The following is a 9300-nucleotide window of genomic DNA, read 5'->3' as shown; positions in this document are numbered from 1 at the left end:
AGAAGAACATTTCCAAAAGTTCATGGAAATGAGTATTAAAATATTTTGGTATAAAAAATGCTTGAAATTCATGCATGACTTTTTAATACTATACATTTTCCATGAAATTGTTCAAGATTCCTTGGGCCTGTGCAATGGCCAATCTTTTCTGTGCAAAAGCTGGGATCCCATATGAGCACCAATTCAAGTCTTGGTTGCTCCACTTCCCATACAGCTCCCTGCTTGTGGTCTAGGAAAGTAGTGGAAGATGGCTCAAAGACTTGGGACCCTGCACCCGTGCAGGAGACCCAGAAGTCCTGGCCTCGGATCAGCTCAGCTCTGGCCATAGAGACCATTTGGGGAGTGAACCCATGGATGGATGATCTTTCTCTCCGTCTCTCCTTCTCTCAATACATCTGATATGCCTTTCCAATAAAAATAAATACATCTTTTTTAAAAATCCCTTATATCTGGCCAATTTTTCAAGTGTAAAACAGGCTTTTCAATCAAGAACGAGAAAACCATCATATAAGGAAGAAAAAACAGTTGGATCTAAATTAAAGCCATAGAAAAAACCAGCTCAGAATGAGTCTTAGAGCTAAACATAAAATCTACCCCACGTTGTGATTGGCAGAATTTTGTAGACACAACACAAAAGAAAAGTAAAACAAAATGCTGGCCGATGGACACACCCAAGCCAAAGGCTCAAGATGTCACCAAGAGGCAAGCCAGTGACTGAAAGAACGTATTGGCAAATTCTGTATTTGATAAAGAACTTATAACCAGAACACAAAGATGTTTCAAAAGCCTTCCTTAAACACTTGAATACAATCAACAAGGAGCTTTCTCCTCATGTGCAAGCCAAAGAAAGCTTGTTACTTAGAAGAAAAGAGTGTGTTGGCCAAAGACAAGATGGCCATGGCAAAGCATTACTGAATCCTGTAACCAACCAAGTTATTAAGTGCTGCACGCTGCCGCCCACAGTGGAGCACATAGGAGACAACACAGAGTAAGACGGCTCCATCTTGGAGTGGAGCGACTCCACCACTTCAACAACAATCTCATCCTAGGAATCGCATGACACCGAACAAGAGGAAGGGAGTGGTCTGAGGAGGGAGGAGGGATGGGAGAGATAAAGAATGCCAATTTCCTCACCTCTTGGCAAGTATGTCAACCAGTATGACATGACAAGCCATTTGAGACCCCTGGCCTGAAAATGTTTACAACTTGAATGATTTTCTGCATTGGAATTTGTCTTAAGGAAGTAACTGTCCAGAAATAGCCACACAGATGCATGTTGCAGCATTCTTTGTGACAGACAAAGCTTGGGAGGAGGGGTGTGCTCACGCACCGACACACCCGTGCAGTTGTTACTGCAGAGCAGAGAGCTCTGATAAAACGTGTCTGAGTTTCCTAACCGTTCTCAGCTATGTTTCTCACTAACACCATTCTATTTTAAAACATTTATAAATGTTTTCATTGATGACCAGGGTTTGGGGCCATCATCCCTAATCTTTTCTCATTTCTCCAACTCAAATACGTTCACTTGGAATACTTTGCTAAGTGTCTATCACTCCCTGGGGACAGAGGGACACCATACATAAAAAACGAGTGATTTTTTTTTCTGCTGTTTAAGATATATTTATTATTTCATTTTTAAATGAAAGAAATTAAGAATTGCAGGTCTTAGAAGTTAATTCTTTTACAAGGTGAATATAAATTCAGTGCTTACTTTCAGACACGACGCCACAGCTCTATTTGTAAGTCCCAGTAATTTATGGTTTTGACGTGAACAATAATTGCTATAACTATACTAATTTAAGGATAGAGAAAATATAGATGTTTTCCCAGTACAATGTTAAAAAGGAAGCCATATACACTATGATTCAACAGAGCCTCAACATGTATATTGGAGAGGAAGAAAGAAAAGAAAGAAAGAAAAGAAAGAAAGAAAGAAAGAAAGAAAGAAAGAAAGAAAGAAAGAAAGAAAGAAAGAAAGAAAGAAACAAGCCGAACTAGCAACACAACATTCTCCATCATAACTGATAGCCAAACACACATTTCATTTACTGCAAATATTTGAATGCTGCAACCCCTGGCTTCCAGCCAAGCCCCTGGGAAGGCCTCCACAGGAAGCCAGGAGCCCCTGCCTCCTCCCTGAGCTGTCTGGTGGAGCCCTTCCCACAGCCCAGGCTCTCCCAGAGCACCCCCAAGCACTGGAAGGCAGAGGCCCCTTGGAGCAGAAGGCACTTGGGCAGGATGCTGGGAGGGCTGTTTCCAGGGCTCTCTGGCATCCCAACAGCCAGGTAACTCAGTGTGGACACAGCGACCAGCAATCCCCAACATCCCTGCCAGGTTAACTTCCCACACAGCCCACATGGCCCAGCAGATCCATCATCAACGAGTTTACAGCTGCAGTGGAGGGAGACCATGGGGATGCCCCCTGCCTCCTCCGTGCCAGCCCCGCCAGGTACTCACACAGTGCCACGATCTTCAGCTGTGGCTCAGCTCCCCAGTCCTTGCTGGCACTCGTTCAGCTCTCTCTACCTCCACAAACCTCCCAGGGAGCGGATCCCACGCACAGGTGGTCAGCTTTAAAATCACTCATTACTGAAGACAGACTCGCCCTTAACGTGGGTACCTGGAGATCTGAAGGAGCCCACCCACACAGCACCTGCCTTCCTCCTGCTGCCCCCATCAGAACCAAGGCCCTTCAGCTGGGCCTTAGATCCGTGGAGGCAAAGTCCCGGCTGGTGTCCTGATCCAGTGTCCTTCATCTCACACAGGAGAAGCAAGCAACCCAACTGATTGACAACAGGGGAGAGACCACAAGCCCTTGTTTTGCACAGCCCTGCACACGTGAGCACGGAGCTGAGGAGGAACTCCAGGGCGCTGCTGGGGGAGCCGGAGCTGGCGCCATGTGTCCTGGGAGATCAGCGAGGCACTGCATTCAGCTTGGGGTTTTTTTTTTTTTTAAGGAAACTGCAGCTGTGACTCATACACATGGTATATATTTAAGCAACTGCTCCCCTCGCTTAGTATTTCATTATCAGCGCATGCCTAAGTGCATTTAATATTAACACCATCGGACACAGCTTTTGTTGGAGGTCTCCATCTATTTTCATTGGCCTCTGGGAAGCTATGGCAACCCACGGCCATAAAAGCCAAGGATGCATTGGATCTGGTTTCCAAGCCTAATCCAGAAAAGAATTTATTTCTAAGGTCTGTGTGTGTGTGTGTGTGTGTGTGTGTGTGTGGTGGAGTTTCATCAAGCATCATGGGAAACTTCCTCCCCCACGAACGCCACCCTCTCCGTCCTGGAATGCTGCTTGAGCTGAGGGGGTCCTGGTCCCGGCCCCGCCCAGCTTGCAGGCAGCAGGAGGAGCTGCCATAGATGCCGGCCTGTAGGAACTTTCTCTGCCAAGAAGGCCCAACTGAGGGAGGAGAGCCACCAGGGCCCCCTCTGAGTCCTCCGCTCGGCCCGCCTTGGGCATCCGTAGCACCCAGGCCCCAGAGATGCCATACGTCCATGTGCCCTGGACAGCGCCAGCCCTGGACCCTCCAGGACAGACAAGTCACTGTGCACGCCCCTGTGACTGCCTAGATCGGGGAAAGCTGCTAGAAACGTTTCCTCTGTTTAGCAGGAAAGGGACGGAGGTTTTCTGACAGCTACACACCCGCGCACGAGGCTCCCTGGGAATTCGGACAGTGAGGGAGAACCGGCGTGGCTGGCTGCAAGCGCAGAGGCCCCGAGTGCCCTGCGACACTGTCTCCATAGCGCACCTCGGAGCCCCACTTATTAAAAATTAAAACAGGACCGGTCTGTTGACTCAATGATAAAAATTTGATCACGTCTTAAACTAGAAATCATCTGTTTGCATTTCCAGATTCTTTATCAGTAATATGTTGATGCATGTTTGAAAATTTATTAGACGCTGTAAAACAGATCATTAAGCAGGAAGCAGCTCTGGGCTCCCGCACTCTCTGACCCTCCGTAACCCTATTACAGCACCGAAGTGTTCTAACAAACAAAAGAGAAATTAGTCTTTTGTTCTCAGGACTGTCACGCAGGTTAGTTCATCTAACATAGTCTTTTATTAATAAGTGGCACAGATTTTCATGCTAGCGTGGCCAAAGCAAATCACATCACGTCGGAAAAAGACATAGCTATTATTTCTCAGTGATATATTGCTTTGCAGCTGTAGCCAAAACAATCTAATAAGCGCTATTAGATAAAGGATTCTGAATATGAATGTATTGAATTTGTAGTGGAAGAAAATGAACATATCACGGCGTTTGTGTCAGATCGGGTTAAGCCCGGGCCTCTCCTTCTTCATAAATGCAGATCAAAAGACTTCTCTTATGTAAAACACAATAACACAAATTTCAGCAATATGAAGTAACACAACCACTTTGTAGCGGGAGGAGGAGATCCGTCAGCCATGTGCTGTGCGGAATATAAATTATTTTAGGAGGACAAACAGATCGCGTGAGGCCATTTATATTCATAAGAGGTCCGCAGCGCCTAGAACAGCAGCGGTGATGTGTTTGCCATAAAGCATCGTGCAGTGGCCGTGTCACTCACGACCGCTTTGACAGACACGTTCTGTATAAGAAAAATATCTCCCAGCACTCGGCTCGTTTAATAAATTGATTAAACTTCTCTTCCACCAATTGTTTTTGTCTTAACTTCTTCCTCGGACGCCACCTGAACGGGACTCGGGCTTGTTTCCCACCGACTCTGGAAAAGCCGACAGTCGAACCGTGGCCTCGGTGCTCCAGGTCTGTCAGCACTTCCCCTCGAATGATAAATGATTGTATAATGCAACAGTCTACTGCGAGGGCTGAATTATATCAGCCACCAGCGTTCCAACCCCATTTGAAACTTAATTGTGCTGTGATAGCGGCCTCCCCAGCCAGCAGAGCGGCAGGTTTATAAAAATCATCTCCTATGATTGTTAAACGCTTCCCTAATGAAGCTCATGATCACGACACGTGGCGAGCGGCGCGTCTGCCGGGATGTCACCAACGCACGCTGGCCTCCGCACTGCGCAAGCGCTGTCATCGGGGTTTATCTTCGCTGCGCGGAATTCAACAGATCGGCCTGCATATGGAAGATAATCTCCATAAAAAGGAAGTGCCATATATTCAAATGGGATTCCCAACTAGAACATAATCAAGCCACGGTGTAATTATACGGCGCGCCATACGTACATGTGAACAATCATACAAGAAAATAATTGAGGGCCATAAAACTTAATTCAGAAAAATCAATAGAATATAAAAGCAATCAGATAAGGCCTCTTAAGAAATCGATCAAGGCTTGTACAAAGTCATAATGTGTTTTCCTAAGAGAAAAGGGGCTAAATGAAGCAGAGAAACCTACATAATATTCTACAAGTGAGCTTCTAGAGTGCTCGTACTCTGAAGGGGGAAGAAGGATGGCAAACGCAATTACTTTTTACATTCTAGAACCGCGTGTACTGGGAGTAAAAGGAATATATGTTAAATACTGCGAGGGAAAGGGCTGTTAGCAATTATTCCTTTTTCATCATTTATCTATATTTGCGTCTTTTTGTATCTCTCTGGAGTCTAAAAAAGCTATTAGGCTCTGCTCATTGCAACTTTATGCATCTTTATGTGTTGCAGGCTCAATCTGAAACACTCTAACACTTCAATATTGGCCTAAGGGTGGGGTCTGGGCGGGAGCCACCACTCCCTGGCCCTGGGCGCCCGGAGCTGGCCCACTGTGGCCCCTCCACGCCTGCTCCCCCGGAATTTAGCCGCATTGGAGGACCGGAACAGTGTGCTGTTTTCATTACAGGCTGTAGGGGAAGGGAAGGCAGTTTATAAAAGAAACATACTCTCCTTAGGGAATATGCCACTATTGGGCTGTGTCCCCAGGGAAAGTGAACACTACTTTTGAAATATTCCCACCAAAACTCAGCACAATTGTGCATTAGCAAGAGCTCTGTGGTTTATTTTGTATGAAAACAAATAACAAAAGCTCATGTAACCTGTAGGTGAAATGTATCCCTAATCCTCCCTCCTGGCTCGCTCGGCTTCCAGAGGAAACAAATAACTTTTTGTGAAACAGTTAATGTGGCTACATTTCCATTGTAGCCAATCTTAGGCAATGTTCACTTTCAGGGCCACAACGTTACACTCACTTAAAGGCAGCTGGATTTATTGCCTCTAGTTTTAAAGGGAAGTTCACTTACAATGTATTTCAAAGCATCTAATGGGGAGAGGGAGGCACAAAAGCGCTTATGTTCAGGATACAGAATGGAGAAATTTACATGTTATCACTGTAATTTATGAAAACAGAACTCACACTATTGACTTCAAAGTTTGTTTTTAATATATTTGGAATTTGAGTGGAACCAGCTGCTTTTTAGCTTCTAAAGATCATGTTGTCATAACCCTGCTCAAAAGGGTGATTGTACTGTATTTCTTTAAACAACTTAAGAGCATTAATTATAGGAGGCAGGGCAAACACTCGAGTGCCCCGCCCCTCGGAGGCATGCACAGCCCCAGGCCTGCCTCCTGGGGTGGCCTCCCGGGGCCATGTCCCTCTGGTCAAGAGCCTGCACCCCGTCCACAGCACGCGTGTGCGCACGCGCACACACACGAGCGGGAGCTGCGGGTGGTAGAGGGAGACGGCAGAGATGAGGGATGCCAGAGACCGGGCAGGGAGCCTGGCCTACCTTGACATTCCTAGCTCCCGAGGTGGTCAAGGCCAGGCCTGACCTAGAGGAGCCTGCTGCAGCACCATGGAACCCAGTCAGGGGCTTTCCGTCAGTCCACTTGCACTCCAAGCTATGGACAAGCCGCAGGAAGGCAACTCCCTGGCCATCAAATACAAGCTGATGAAGTAACACTGGTGAGTTCTACCTCGGTGGAAAGAGGACGAACAGGTGACGTCTGTGGACACGCTAAGAGCCCCTGATCTCCGGTGTGGTCAGCCCTGTCGTCAGCAGGGGCAGGGGGCACACAGGTGCATGGACACCTGCTCCAGTGGAATCCAACCCACAGGCGCAGCTGCTGGGCACAGAAGCCGGGATGCTCACCAAGATGCTCGGGGAGATGCCCGGTCCCGTCTCAGAGTGCCTGGGTCCAAGTCTCAGCCTCGGTGCCCGCTTTGGCTTCCCACTATCATACGTCCTGGACCACGGCCACGGCAGACCCGTCCCTGGGGTCAGTCACGGGGAGCCCTCCTGGCCTGAGCCCAGCCTCGCAGCATTCACCCGGGCTGTGAAGCAGCTGGGAGTGCTCATCTCTGCCTACCTTACAGACATTTCTTTTGTAATCTAAAAATCAATCTCCAAACACCAGAGGTTACAAAACGGTCAAAATAAGGGAATTTTTTTTTTTTTTTATAAGAGAGATTCCTTACCATAGGTTACAACTTGAAGCAGCCAACTGTCACGGGCAACAAGATGGCACACTAAAGAAACATGCTCACGATGCGTCTGCAGTCCCACCAGCTGGGGTCAAGCGGGCTCGGTGTTGACCAGGAAAGGATGGGAGCCTTAAGCTCGTCCACAGCTCGGAGTAGCTGCCAGCCAGGCTGCCCTGAAAATCCAGAGGAGTCAGAGGAGGCTCGGGACAGGGTCTGGCTCCTGCCAGCCTCCACCCGCGGAGCGCCCAGGTTTCGCAGCGCTTGCTCAGCCCACGTTCTCCAGCACACAGCACAAGGACCAACAAAGAGCTGTCCCCGTGTTTTATCTTAGCGGCACATCCCATTTCTTTTAAAGCACACACAATTCATACAACAGTAATACACATAACTGATGCATAAAATTGAAGTGACCAAATGTCGATTTCACTGTAGGAATCCATAGTCAAAAGGCCGAGGAGCATCTGCTTGGAGTAGGGTTAAGCTGCTTGTTGCTGTCCCGTGTGTGAGCTCCTGGCTCTGGCTCAGGAATCCAGCTCCCCGACATCACACACCCTGAGAGGCAGCAGTCATGGCTGGACTGATTGGGTGTCTGACACCCACACATGGGTCTGGGCACCTGGCCCTTCCAGCCATGCACCCTGGCCCTTCCAGCCATGCACCCTGGCCCTTCCAGCCATGCACCCCTGGCATTTGGGGAGTGGACTAGCTGGTGAAAGCTCTCTCTCTCTCTCTCTCTCTCCTCCCCCTATCTCAAATACAAGTTCAAACATGCATGGAGAAGTCCACTGGAAGGATCATGTCCTTGGAGCTTTGCTGGAAACTTCCAATGAGCTGAAAGTTTCCATTTTTTCATCACACCCACTTTGTGCCACTATTACTGAATCTTTGAATGTCCAGATAGTCGGAGTTCAGTTTGGAAAATTTAAATATCAAAAGCCAGTCACAATAGAGTCGCTGGAATGTTGGTCACCCAGATAATTCCATGGTGTTAAAAAAAGCTAATGCCATTTTACACGAGCCAAACAACTCTGAGACAATTAACCTAAAAATCAAGCTCCACGGCATACCCCCAGCTTCCTGTATGCTTAGCATGTGTCAGCGTTTACATACATGTTATTGCATGGCTCCAATGGAAAGTGATTGATTACAAGATTCTTAATGGAAAACAGCTGCAGGCAGAAGAGCTGACTCTTTGCCACCATCTGACTGAACTACCTGTACTAGCTACAAAAATAATCATTCAAATCAAAATATAGAAGAATTCCAACATAATAAACTGTGGAGCTACTAGGGGGGAAAAAACCAAGAAATGTCCATGCAGCACATAGAAAGACTTCTAGGAGATTCTGTGACTCACGCATTGCTCATAGGACCAGCACAATATAGATGGGTGCCAATCAAACTCAGGCTGCTCATCTTCCAATCCAGCCCCCTGTGAAGGGACCTGGGATAAGAGCAGAAGATGGAGCAAGCATTTAGGGCCCTCTCACCCACCAGGACACCTGGACAGAGCTCCTGAATCCTGCTTTCAGCTTAGCCTAATCCCAACCATAGCAACCACTGGGGAGGGAACCAGTGGATGAAGTGCCATCTCCTTCTCTCTGCTATTCTCTCTATTGAAAGAGAGAGGGAGGGAGGGAGAAAGGGGAGGGGAGGAGAGGAGAGGGCAGAGAGGGGAAATGAAGGAAAGAAAAGAAAGAACGCGAGGGAAATGGGAGACAATCAGGGAGGCAGAGAGGAAGCAAGATCAAGGAAGGGAAAGGAAGAAAGGAAGGATGGAAGGAAGAGGGAGGGGGAGATAACCACCAATGGATTCGGACCCACCAGCCATCCAGGGTAGCAGAGGCTCCAGTGCGACGGGAACTCCAAGAGGCGCCTCGTAGGAACCTGGAGGGGTTAGAAGCCCCAGAGGAGTGGCG

This window comes from Ochotona curzoniae, unplaced genomic scaffold, assembly GCF_017591425.1.
Source record: "Ochotona curzoniae isolate NIBS_2020 unplaced genomic scaffold, NIBS_Ocur_1.0 contig_66, whole genome shotgun sequence".
NCBI lineage: Eukaryota > Metazoa > Chordata > Mammalia > Lagomorpha > Ochotonidae > Ochotona > Ochotona curzoniae.
This window is presented reverse-complemented; position numbering follows the sequence as displayed.